This window comes from Eptatretus burgeri, chromosome 1 (assembly GCF_056783735.1).
Source record: "Eptatretus burgeri isolate ZD-2024b chromosome 1, Ebu_testis_v1, whole genome shotgun sequence".
NCBI lineage: Eukaryota > Metazoa > Chordata > Myxini > Myxiniformes > Myxinidae > Eptatretus > Eptatretus burgeri.
In genome coordinates, this window is record NC_140961.1 from 91,622,877 (window position 1) to 91,637,371 (window position 14,495).

The 14,495-nt window shown below is 40.4% G+C and overlaps 1 protein-coding gene and 2 long non-coding RNA genes across 4 annotated transcripts in view; 1 reads left to right on the plus strand and 2 right to left on the minus strand.

Moving 5' to 3' along the window:
• Window positions 1-14,495, minus strand: part of LOC147034943 (extracellular calcium-sensing receptor-like) — a gene marked incomplete at its 5' end in the record, with an annotated part of 379,428 nt that overhangs the window by 300,936 nt on the left and 63,997 nt on the right. The gene's annotated exons all lie outside the window — the stretch shown is intronic.
• LOC147034945 (uncharacterized) overlaps window positions 1-14,495 on the minus strand; it is a 116,716-nt gene that overhangs the window by 52,965 nt on the left and 49,256 nt on the right. The gene's annotated exons all lie outside the window — the stretch shown is intronic.
• LOC147034946 (uncharacterized) overlaps window positions 1-14,495 on the plus strand; it is a 44,107-nt gene that overhangs the window by 189 nt on the left and 29,423 nt on the right. Inside the window, exon 1 of the long non-coding RNA XR_015060832.1 lies at window positions 1-344. This exon is cut by the window's left edge and continues 189 nt beyond it. This is a non-coding gene — a long non-coding RNA (uncharacterized LOC147034946). The remainder of the gene's footprint in view (window positions 345-14,495) is intronic.

Genomic DNA, 14,495 nt, shown 5'->3' on the forward strand with positions numbered 1-14,495 from the left:
GGAGTTGGGGGGGGGGGTCCGTCTGCTGTGCTCTGCGTCCGCGGGGCCTATAAAGGTCCGAGCGGATCCTTCTTTTTCTCTCTGCTGCCCTGCCTCGCCTTCCGCTCAAGCTGGACCTCGACTCCACCTTCTGTCATCATCACTTCAACTCCGCCTTCTGTAGTCATCGCTGTGCTCCTCCTCCTCTTCTCCACCAACATGATGCTGACACCACCTGCCCAACTGAAGCCCCTCCTTCACACCCCTGGTCTCGAAGCGAGCTGCCCGATGCAGGAGACGATGTGCCAGCTGTCGGGGGGGGGGGGTATCGCACCATGGAGCACTCCCTCCAAAACATATTGGCGGTGAGTTTGGGGACTGCGTATCAATTATAACAAGGTACCGAGAGACCGTAGCCTCAACTCCTCCTCTCCTGTCTTGCTTCAATCCCTCTTCATCGGGTTTTCTGTGTGTGTGTGTGTGTGTGTGTGTGTGTGTGTGTGTGTGTGTGTGTGTGTGTGTGTGTGTGTGTGTGTGTGTGTGTGTGTGTGTGTGTGTGTGTGTGTGTGTGTGTGTGTGTGTGTGTGTGTGTGTGTGTGTCATGGTGCTTCTCTATATAAGTAAGCCTGCAGAAGATTGTGCCAGCGTTTCTGTTCTTTCTAACGAAATCCTTTCCTATCTTTCTGCACTTCCCCAATGATTTCTTTCATTGCAACCTACTCTCCGCATCTTCAACCATTCTCTGAATATCCCACTTAGTTTCCGTTCTTATCTTTGGCTCCAGTTCACTGATCAGTGGGTCTTTTGAATCTCAAAGCATCATTTGGAATCTGGCTTTACCAATCTTATATTCTTCAGCTGGTGACTTAAATGGCAGCTATATCTTTGAACTTCTGCTGTGTAACACCAAACTGGCTAACATTTTTGACAAACCCAACCATTTCCGCATGAACGAATTGACCATCTTCTCCATCGTCTCCACTCTTGTAAGAGCAATCTCATATATTTGGAGAGGCCATAAGACACAAGACAACAACCCAAATGGGGAGCACCACATCTTATACTTCCCTGGCAAGCCACAACCATCAATTTTAGACAGACCCTGTACAAGTTGCTTCTGCACCTGTATTCCTCGATGCCTATCTGTTAATGGTTGTGCATACCATCTGCCAAGACTCTTAACTGGCTGTTCATTCAATGCAGCGATTCTATCCCCAGCCAACAGGAAATGAACCGCAGGGCCAAGGAATGTATATATATATATATATATATATATATATATATATATATATATATATATATATATATATATATATATATATATATATATATATATATATATATATATATATATATATAATTCCAGCAGTGTGTGTGTGTGTGTGTGTGTGTGTGTGTGTGTGTGTGTGTGTGTGTGTGTGTGTGTGTGTGTGTCTGTGACCGCTGTTTCTCGACAACCGCTGGTCCGATCTAATTGAAACTTGCCAGACATATTGCTGGTGACCTGAGGATGTGCCTTTTCAAGGTTTGATATTAATCGGACAAGTGCTTCCCAAGTTATGGCCATTTATTTACCAACCAATGACAGGAACCGTTGCTGCGACCATTTTATATCAACCAATGACAGGAAGCATTGCTGCGGAGCCGTGGTCGATGGTGAAGAGAAACTCAGCCGAGTTCACCATTACGGGTTTTTCCTCTCCTTCTCTCTCCTCTTCTCTTCGTGTTTTTCCTTGCGAAAAGGCAAAATACGTTGGCGCTAATTGAATAATTGGCCATTAAAAGCCTCCTAGTCCGGGAGCCAACCGATCAAAATTAAAAAAAAATTGCCCGGTCTGCTATAAAATTTTTGTGTTGATTTTCATAAAGAGACACCCTTTGAGTATATGAAAACCAATGTTGGCAATGGTGAAACTCTTGCGCAACAACACAGTCAACACTTATGCGAGCCCCCTCTGATAACAAAATGTTGGCAAAAGCGAAGATGTAGGATGGGGGTAGGGGTAATTCATATTGTCCTAAAATCATAACCACTAAACCTATATACACAAATGACCCCTCATATTAAAGAGGAGTTCATTTCCTATATCACAATTGGTGATTTAACCTACCTACAATTGACAAGGTTATATGTCAAACAACAAAAGATTTATGCAACTCAGAAATGCTTGACTATCAATGGGGTCAGGAACAAGAACATACTTTTACATGCCATGGTTTTAAGGAAGATAAAATTAGAAATGGATTAACACAATATTGTGACATGAAACATCCTCTTCAGAGGAAGAGTCACTCTCTGAAACAACTCCACCACATGAACCTCTCTGAGGAAGGCATATGCATGTCACTCAGCAAGGCACAGCAGCCTTTTTGCATGAACATCGTTTCAGACATTTGGATAATTTGCACATGCAAGACACCGTTTTGTCTATGTTTGGCTTGGCTGGCTTAGACATGAGAATTGGGACCAGTTTTCCATTGATAAGGGTTCTGCCAAATGTTGTGGCTGGGGGAAGTGCTCGGTCACTGAGATGTGCACGTCTATACAGAAGCAATTGATACAATGCTCTTAAAACAAGGAAGTAAAATGCATCTTCTGTTGCTGGCAGTGACCTAAGGTCTAATTTTGAAGAGACAAACATATGCTGCCTGAGGGTATCCAAACAGCTGAACCCTTTTTGGCCATACAGAGCAGTCCAGTATACTCTGGCCTCATCAATGACACATTCTGTTGCTGCCATTTCACTATCTCTTCCAAAATCAACAAGGTGGGGAAGGTTTCCTATCAGTCCCAGAGAAACCTGTGCCGCTCTTCTTTTCACAGGAACACAGGCATCATCCCAACTGACTGGAAGAGGGGCCTTGTTGTCCCTCTCTGGAAAGGGAAGGGTGATCGCCAAGACTGCAACAACTACCGAGGGGTGACGCTGCTCTCAGTGCCGGGCAAGGTCTTTGCTCGGATAATTCTTGATAGGGTTCGCCACCATCTGCTTGAGCACCAGCGTCCAGAGCAGTCAGGCTTTACACCAAAGAGGTCAACGATTGACCGTATCCTTGCCCTTCGTGTCCTCACCGAACGCAGACGAGAGTTTCGGCAGGGGCTGCTTGCAGCCTATGTTGATCTCTGTAAAGCGTTCGATTCAGTGAATCGGGATGTCCTCTGGAGGATTCTTGGTCTTCGTGGGGTGCCACCAAAACTGATCGATCTGATGTCTGAACTCTACTCTGGTACTGAGAGTGCTGTGAAGTGTGGTGGTACCATCTCTGACTTATTTCCAGTTGTTACTGGAGTTCGTCAGGGATGTGTACTTGCCCCCACACTTTTCAGCACTTGTATGGACTGGATTTTAGGGAGGATGTCGGAGAGATCAAGTTGCGGTGCATCGTTTGGCAATGTCAAGATCTCGGACCTTGATTTTGCAGATGATGCAGTCATCTTTGCGGAGACTTTAGACATCCTCTTGGGGGCCCTCGAGGTGCTGAATGAGGAGTCGGAGCCGTTGGGATTACGGATTTCTTGGGTCAAAACTAAGATCCAGGCTTTCGGTGACATCTTGGATGCTGCTGTCCTGTCTGTGTCTGTTTGTGGTGAGGATGTTGAGGTCGTGGATAGATTCACTTACCTTGGCAGTGATATTCATGTCTCCGCAGGTTGTGAGCCGGAGGTCAATAGACGTCTGGGTCGGGCCTGGGGAGTCATGGATTCACTGGATCATGGGGTGTGGCGCTGCCGGTACCTGTGCGGGAGGACGAAAGTCCGAGTCTTCAGGTCCTTGGTACTTCCAGTCTTGCTCTATGGGTGCGAGACTTGGACTTTGACCAAGGATCTGAGACAGAGACTTAATTCCTTTGGTACCAGGTCTCTTCGAAGAATCCTTGGCTATCGCTGGTCGGATTTTGTGTCCAACGAGCGGTTGCTGAGAGAGACTCGGATGAGATTTGTTACCTGCATAGTCCGTGAGCGTCAGTTGCGGCTGTATGGACATGTGGCTCGTTTTCCTGACGCTGATCCTGCTCACCAGATTCTCTCAGCGAGGGAGTCTCATGAGTGGAGGAGGCCAGTGGGCCGACCACGTGCCTCATGGTTGCAGTAGGTTGACCATCATCTCAAGGAGATGGGGATGGGCCTGGCATCTGCCTGGGGGATGGCCAGATGGAGGCCCCTGGAGTACCGGCGGAAAGTGGACGCAGCGACGCGCTGTTCTGGCACATGCTCCCATACCTGACCTGACCTCTTCTTTTCCCCTTCTGAATGGGTAGCTCACTGTGTCACATCCACACAACACATATGTGCACAGAAGTGTAGTGCGACATCAAGAGGATTTTCTGGTACTTCTTGCTCAACACTTCTACCAGCTCATGAATAGGTAGGTATTGATTCTGCCGTTGTATCCAGAGTTCTTGCAATGTGTTCAAGCAGCAGAAGTGATATATACACAGCATAATTATGTCTGTATCTGTTGCATGCACAACAGCTCGATGGTGATCAAGATATTCCACACAATATGCAAGATGAGCAATAATCCTTGTGTCTGCCTCTTCATGTTCTTCACAAGGTAAGTCCAGAACTGAACTTGATGCTGATGTGATGGAAAGAGTGTGACCTTTGTTTTCCATCATACCACCAAGAATGATGGTCACTCCATCCGGAATAGCTTCAGGACTCTCACAAAGGGAAGTGCCAATGAAGTTCTGAAGATTTCCTTTATTTCTTGGATTCTTCATGAGTAAATTCCAGTCCGGAATTTCTAGACTCTTGGATGGTGAGAATTGTCTTGCCTGGTCTGTCTGGTTTCTCCTCTGCTGCTCATCACCCTTCAAAGTATGGGTATCATCAAAATCATACTGATCACCAATGATGTTGACACAGTTGCACATTTCAGGTTTCAACTGCAGGAGCTTGCGAAGATACAGCTGGGGAAGTTCACCAAATGTTTTCACACCCATTTTTTGGTATTTATTTACAAATGCCATTGTGTCTACCAGATAAACTGTGTATAGGTCACTCTGTGGTAATGATGGCAGCTGTAAAACAACATCCTGCTCAGCTTCAGCAATTAGCACTGCCACGAAATCAGACTTGTTGCCTTTGCGCATTACAACCCCCTGTGCTAAGCGTGGATCAACCTCAAACAGGGATGATGGGTAGTCTGTCCACTCATGGGAAAATGCAATCTGTCTTGTGACTGGGTCGGCATCTCGATAGAAACACAGCACACGTGTAGCTGCAGTCTCATCTTGATAGATCCTGATTAAACTCTGTTTCCTTGATGGGTTTGATTTCTTCTGTGAGGAGAAAGTTACCAGCTTCAGTGGTTCAATCTTAATAGAGACCACCTCTTCTGCTTTCATAATGGCTTCCATGCCCTTAGCTTGAGCATGGACCAAGTCTTTTGAAGCATCCTTCTCACCAGTTGCTCTATTGAGCAGATCCACTTGGTTGTTACACTGGAATGGGTTTATCATCTGCTGGCATATCACTTTCTTGATCTCCTCAACATGCATATGTTCTTCTGTTGCCTGCTTATGTGTTTCTCCATGATGAGTAGATTCCTGTTGGCCTAGATTAGCCATAGACTTTATGTTCTCTGATACAGCTGTGAGAAATGGTGCTGTCTTCACATATTTATCTCGAGCAGCTGGTGCCTGAGATATGCCTTTGAACAGAGATGTCTTCCCTTCATTGTTGTATGTCTGCTCCAGGGCCATGTCACTCCAAACACCATTGAATTTTCCTTTGGAAGAGTGAACTGTGAAGTACCCAACCTGGATCCAGCAAACCTTAACCGAACTGTGTTCAATAGAGTAAGAGGATTTTGGGGGTAGGGGTAACTTTGGTTGACAAAAATGTTAATTTTCTCTTTAAAAATTGATAGAACTCACTCAAATTTGCTGTTTTAATTAGCCATGGATACCATGTTCATATCACATTAAGAGAAATTAGTATTCTAATGCAGCATCTGCCTATGATAAGAAAAGTTCTAAAGGCCATCTTCAAAAAACGTTATTTTTAAGGCATTTTTCACAAAATTATGTACTTTTACGAGGTTTACTTCCACAAAGGCAATTTTTTTTTGTCATTTTACAATGCACTGATTGAATTCTTACATTTAGTTCACATTTATTTTTCATGAATGTGATTTTTTAATTTTTTTAGAAATTTTATTGACAATTGCTGTTTTATCAAATTTTTCAAATCTTCCTCAAACAAAAACGTCCGCCAAAATTTTTCGCAAGAGCTTATGAATTGCCAACATTGGTTTTCATGAACTGCAAACATATATCTAAACATCCTGGGGGTGTAAAATTTTATAGCAGAGGCTGTAAGGTCCAACCCTAAAACAGCCTCGTACACAGGTTGGCTCCCGGACTATCCTTATTCTTGCCCTGGACGAGGAAACAAAAAAGAAGCACCGTTTCCTCAGCAATGTTGTTTATGAAGAGGTGCTCACGAGATAAAGGTGTGTAAAATGTACATGGAGACTATTTTCATTATTATTTATTTATTGAAGAAAAATTGTTCCAAAAATAATTTATCAAAAAAAGTGCACAACTTTTTTTTGTTTCCAATTGTCAAAACGTTGTGGCCTTTGGAAGTGTTAAGGAATCCAGCTCCACTCAGCATGCTTGCCAACGAAATATATCTCAATTTGGTGGTAAAAACGATTCACAACGATGGGTTTCCTTATTCATTGCTCTGCAGTCTGCATTCAACCCCTTCATTTGTCATCTCATTGACCTCATTTCATCAATCTATAATTCCAGCAATCTGTGTGTGTGTGTGTGTGTGTGTGTGTGACCGCTGTTTCCCGACAACCACTGGTCTGATCTGATTGAAACTTGGCAGCTATATTGCTGGGGTCCTGAAGATGTGCCTTTTCAAGATTTGATATTAATCGGACAAGTGATTCCCAAGTTATGGCCATTTATTTACCAACCAATGGCAGGACACATGCTGCGTTGGCATGGCCGATGCGCCATTTAGTTACCAATCACAGGACACGTTGCTGCGTGGGCGTGGCTGTGGAGGCCAGTGCACGGCCGGCCGACGATGACGTCACGTGCCATGCTGGTTACGATGGGGATCGATCGGTGCCTTAGTTACCCTGGGGTAGGACTGCCAATGGTAAATGGCAGCGAATGTCATGGCAAGCAAAGACAGGGAGGTAAACTTGATTTTAATGAACTCTGTGTGTATCACAGCAGTTGTTACTTCAATGCAAGCGATAATTCGTGGAATGAAGTGAACATTCCACATGGGCACGCACTACTTTTGGATTGTGATGACTTACTGTATTCTAATAATTTCTCGATTTCTTATCCGCATTTATAGATAAACACAATGCCCCAATCCAGTCGTCATTTATGAGAGCGAAGGAATGGGCTGTGTGGTTGTTTTAAAGTTGTTTTTTTTTGCATGTACGGCCACGCACATATGGGCACGTGAGAGCGAAGGAACGGCCTGTGTGGTTGTTGTTTCTTGCACGCGGTTTGAAAGTTTTTTTTATTGTTTTTGTATGTACGGCCACGCACGTATGGGCACGCACGTACCACCATACACGTACGGCCATGAACGTACGCCCACGCACGTACGGCCACGCGAGAGCGAAGGAACGGCCTGTGTATTTGTTTCTGGCAAGCGTTTTTAAAGTATATATATATATATATATATATATATATATATATATATATATATATATATATATATATATATATATTCATTCTTTTCTTTTTTGCACGTACATCCACGCACGTATGGGCACGTGAAAGCGAAGGAACGGCTTGTGTGGTTGTTGTTTCTGGCACTCGGTTTGAGTTTTTTTGCGGGGGGGGGGGGGGAGGGTTTGCACGTATGGCCACGCATCTATGGGCATGCACTAGTATATATACATTTAGTCACATCCATATATATATATATATATATATATATATATATATATATATATATATATATATATATATATATATATATAATATACATATATATATATATATATATATATATATATATATATATATATATATATATACATTTAGTCACATCCATATATATATATATATATATATATATATATATATATATATATATATATATATATTTAGTCATATATATACAGTAATCCCCCGGGGGTTGACTCAGCCTGTCATCCTTCCGAGATCGGCGAAATGAGTACCAGTGTACTGGGCCGGTGTATACCCCGGTTAAAATAGGTGTACCATATCCCTGTGTCGTAAGAGGCGACCAGGGTTGCGTCAGGAAGGGCATCCGGCGTAAAACATGTGCCAAATCACTATGCGGATCATACTGATGATCCGCTGTGGCGACCCTGAACGGGAGCAGCCAAAAGAAGAAGAAGATATACAGTAATCCCCCGTTTCTCGCGGGGGTTACGTTCCAAACCTCCCCGCGCTAAGGGAAAATCCACGATGAATGGACGCCTCCTCAAAAAATCGACTCATCTGGTCTGGTCGGTTTGGCAGTGATTGGGTTTGAGGTGCCAGAGATCGACTCGTCTGGTCTGGTCGGTTTGGCAGTGATTGGTTTGAGGTGCCGGAGATCAGCTCATCTGGTCTGGTCGGTTTGGCAGTGATTGGGTTTGAGGTGCCAGAGATCGACTCGTCTGGTCTGGTCGGTTTGGCAGTGATTGGTTTGAGGTGCCGGAGATCAGCTCATCTGGTCTGGTAGGTTTTGAGGTGCTGTGTTCAAGCAGTGCTCGTCCAATGGCGGCAAACCATTTTCCTTCCCAAAAAATATATCGAGCACCTTAACCTTCCCTTGGAGTGTCCCAGGACCTTCCTCTGGCGCTTCGGTTCCTTGCCAGAAGACTTAGAAGGTGCAAGGCGTTTGTCGGCATCGTAGGGCTTGGAGAAAAAACGTAGAAAATATTCGAAGTTCACAAGCGAAACTTTGTCTCGTGCGTTGTGTGTCTGGTCGAGCACCACGCATTATAATTTATTGCTGAAAGAATGTATATTTTATATATTATTACCGCGATGTACCGGGGGAATCCGCAGAAAAAATTAGTTACGTTCCAAGGGGAAACGCGCGATGAACCGGGGGCACGATAGGTGAACCGTGATGAAGCGGGGGTTGAATGTGTGTGTGTGTATATGTATATATATACATATATATATATATATATATATATATATATATATATATATATATATATATATACATATATATCTTCTTCTTCCTCTTTCGGCTGCTCCCGTTAGGGGTCGCCATAGCGGATCATCCGTATGATCCGCATAGTGATTTGGCACATGTTTTACACCGGATGCCCTTCCTGACGCAACCCTGGTCGCCTCTTACAACACAGGGATATGGTACACCTATTTTAACCAGGGTATACACCGGCCCAGTACACTGGTACTCATTTCGCCGAACTCGGAAGGATGACAGGCTGAGTCAACCCCCTGGTGTATGAATTCAGTGGCCCAACGGGGCTTGAACTCAGGACCTTTTGGATCCCAAGCCGCTGCCATAACCACTGTGCCAACACCAGGCTCATATATATATATATATATATATATATATATATATATATATATATATATATATATATATATATATATATATATATATATATATATATATATATATATATATATATATATATATATATATATATACATGCATACACAAGCTGGTAGGCGGACATGGGTAGTCGATCAAGTCGAATTTAGTCGTTTTTCAGCCGTTACTAGCCAACGAAAGCGTCCATAGCAACGGTTCTTTCTGACACATAACTCGGACCTCCCATGAACCTGCCATACCAGTTTCATGTATGTCTGACTCAGTCTCTGAGATATAACGAACTTCGTTTTTTGTTTTTTTTTTGACCAGGGTTCATTCAAAGTCTATCAACTCCGCCAGTTTTCATGGGAGCGGACTGAATTTTTTTTGACAAGGAGGCTGAATGGGTTCCCCACAAACGATCATAGTTTGATTTTTGATTTTCGAAAAAATAATTTTTTTAGGATTTTTCAAAAATTTCAAAGTCCTGTTGCTTGGCAACCGGGGGTTCATAGCAACGGTTCTCAAACGCGCACAACTAGTTCATGGTATGAACCTACTACCAGAGTTTCATCAAATTCGGCCTAAGATTAACGGAGTAATGGCCTGGACAGACAAACAGACAGACATCACGACGGAAAACCTGACAATCATGGTAGATAGATTGACTACCCAATATATATTTAGTCATATATATATATATATATATATATATATATATATATATATATATATATATATATATATATATATATATATATATATATATACATGTATACATATACATGCATATATACATATACACTATACTGAGTGTATATATATATATATATATATATATATATATATATATATATATATATATATATATATATATATATATATATATATATATATTGTTACGGTTGTGGAAATTCGCAGAGCACCATAAAGGATATCTCCAAGATCACTTATATCGCTAAGTCCGTGTTCAGTTAGATTTCCCCACCGTTGTTTTATGGGATTTTTTTTTTCGTGTGGACAGGGCTGTGATCTTTGAGTTAGCCGTTATTCTTTGCTATCGTTATTTTGGACCAACCACACCACCAACCACCTTTTCCACAAGCGCCCAACCACACCACCCTCATGACCACCACACAACACCAACTACGCCACCATTACAACAAACACGATCACCACACCACCAACCACCTTTTTCCACAAGCACCCAACCACACCACCATTACAACAATGATGACCACCTCAACCACCAATCACCCCACCAATCACCATCTCCACAACCACGCTACAACCCTCTCTGCATCAAAAACCGTCTCTGCCATGGAGAAAGAAGAAGGCGTTCCGATAAAATGCAAGAATTTTTCCTCTTACTTTCCCGCGCTTTGGGACGGGGGAGGGGCGAGTGGAGAGAGAATAAAGAAGAGCGACCAGGAATTACTGCTAAGAAAAACCCCGACCCACGAGGAAAACGCCCCTCTTCTGGAAGTTTCCCGCAGGAGCTGGAAGGAGGGCGGAGCAGGAAGCCAGGGGGGATAAAAGCCCACGCTGGAAGAGCGAAGGGGGCTGTCGAGCGGTTGTCGAGCTGTCTTGGTCTATGAGTTGGTTGTTGAACGGTCGGTGGACGTCTCAGTCTGGGTGGAGCAGTCGGTCGGTGGAGGTCTCGGTCTGGATGGAGCAGTCGGTCGGTGGAGGTGCTTGAGAGGGTCCATCGAGGGTCGCCCAACCAAGTCACCATGAGGGTGGAGGTCACCTGCGGCAGCCTCTGGGAGTCCCTTCGGTCAACCAGGCTCCTTGGACATGAAGGCCTATGGGTCCAGTCTGACTCCCTTGTCTTTGAGGGGGTCTTTCTTTGCTTTTATTTGTGTGAATGTTGTGGCGCCATGTCCCACAAGTAGAACTGTGTAAGTGCTTGTAAATAATAATTATAGACGGTTGTAGTGCTTTTACCTTGCTCGTTTCTTGTCCCCTTCCTCCATTCATTGCATGACTGCTTACGTGCTTATGTGTCGTTTTATAAATAAATGTCCTTGTGTGAATGTTAACCCGTTCGTTGTGTCCTCTTTCCCCATCAAACTGCCGTATTGCTCTCGGAATAAAAGCGGGATTTTTAATAGCCGATAAAAGAATTGGGTCCAGCGAGGTCTCGCGATAATACACCGCTCGGTTATCCCAGAACAGAACGAACTGCTTAAGTGGTTCATGTCCGATCAGGCCTCACTGAGGTACGGTCTCTCGGTAGGCTGCCCGCGCAAATACTTAGGTACATCGATTAATTTGGTGATTGACTGTCTCACGCGGGTAGAATATTGACTTGGCCGTGTTGTGCGCTTGGAGCACACCTGTGACTGGTTTTCGGCGTTGTTCCGAAAAGTCGCGACTGAATTGTCCGTCCGGTGGGCGAGACGGCCGCCATTGGCTAAAGCGGCTGTTCGCACACTGGGCGGGCGCGAATTCGTAACAATATATTTACATATGCCCGAACCACTGCGCCAACACCAGGCATATATATATATATATATATATATATATATATATATATATATATATATATATATATATATATATATATATATATATATATATATATATATATATATATATATATATATATATATATATATATATATATATATATATATATATATATATATATATATATATATATATATATATATATATATATATATATATATATATATATATATATATATATATATATATATATATATATATATATATATATATATATATATATATATATATATATATATATATATATATATATATATATATATATATATATATATATATATATATATATGTATATATATATATATATATATATATATATATATATATATATATATATATATATATATATATATATATATATATATATATATATATATATATATATATATATGTATATGTATATATATATATATATATATATATATATATATATATGTATATATATGTGTATATATATATATATATATATATATGTATATATATATATATATATATATATATATATATATATATATATATATGTATATATATATATATATATATATATATATATATATATATATATATATATATATATATATATATATATATATGTATGTATATATATATATATATATATATATATATATATATATATATATATATGTATATATATATATATATATATATATATATATATATATATATATATATATATATATATATATATATATATATATATATATATATATATATATATGTATATATATATATATATATATATATATATATATATATATATATATATATATATATGTATATATATATATATATATATATATATATATATGTATGTGTATATATATATATATATATATATATATATATATATGTATATGTATATATATATATATATATATATATATATATATATGTATGTATGTATATATATATATATATATACACATACATATATATATATATATATATACATATATATATATATATATGTATATATATATATTTGTATGTATATATATATATATTTATATATATGTATATATATATATATATATATATATATATACACACCGGTAGGCGGACATGGGTAGTCGATCAATATATATATATATCTTCTTCTTCTTCTTCTTCTTCTTCTTCTTCTTCTTCTTCTTCTTCTTCTTTCGACTGCTCCCGTGAGGGGTCGCCACAGCGGATCATCCTTATGATCCGCATAGTGATTTGGCACATGTTTTACGCCGGATGCCCTTCCTGACGCAACCCTGGTCGCCTCTTACGACACAGGGATATGGTACACCTGTTTTAACCGGGGTATGCACCAGCCCAGTATACTGGTACTCATTTCGCCTACCTCGGAAGGATGACAGGCTGAGTCAACCCCCTGGTCTATTAATTCAGTGGCCCAACGGGGCTTGAACTCAGGACCTTTTGGATCCCAAGCCGCTGCCCTCACCACTGCGCCAACACCAGGCTCTCATATATATATATATATATATATATATATATATATATATATATATATATATATATATATATATATATATATCCATCCATCCACTGGGACCATACTCTGTGCAGAGCGTTGGTGCTGCCGAAGCAGTCTCCTTGGCTATTGGGTACAATCCTGGACGGGTCGCCACTCCGACACAGGATACCAGCATGCTGGCACTCATTTTGCCGACCTCGGAAGGATGACAGGCAGAGTCAACCCCACCTGGTATTAATTCAACAGCCGAGTGGGATTTGAACTCAGGATACTCGGATCCTAAGCCCACCACCCTAACCATTAAGCCAACACCAGGCATATATATATATATATATATATATATATATATATATATATATATATATATATATATATATATATATATATATATATATATATATATATATATATATATATATATATATATATATATATATATATATATATATATATATATATATATCCTGATAGTTTGAAAATTTCTTGGCCCTGACATGTTCTATTGGATCAGGCATTGCGTGGTGGATGTATGCACTCTTCTGAGTGCCCTTCCAGTTTGTTGTAATTTCTGCTGCAGAGTTTCTTTGGAGAGTCATTCAATGTCTGGACAGTGTGCTGTCATTTTCATTTTCAAGCAGGACTTTAAACTCGCCTCATTCAATCGGTTTCTCAGTGTGCTTTTTATGAAATGCATACTTGAAAACACTTGCTCGCACAGGTCAGTCGACCAGAAGATGGACAGAATGCCAATGCATATCTCTTCACAGTACTGTAGGTTTCCAGTAAATATTTCCAAAAATCAAATACAATTTGGTCTTGCTTTTTAAGATCATGCATTTCATTCCATCTGTGTTATGGTGCCAGGGTAGATCTGTCTTTCTAGACTTTTGAGTTTGGTCACTTCACCTCTGAATTTAGAACTCCACATGTCCTTGTCCTGCAAATCAGCCAGTTCTACTTCTCCTTCTGCTCGGTCTA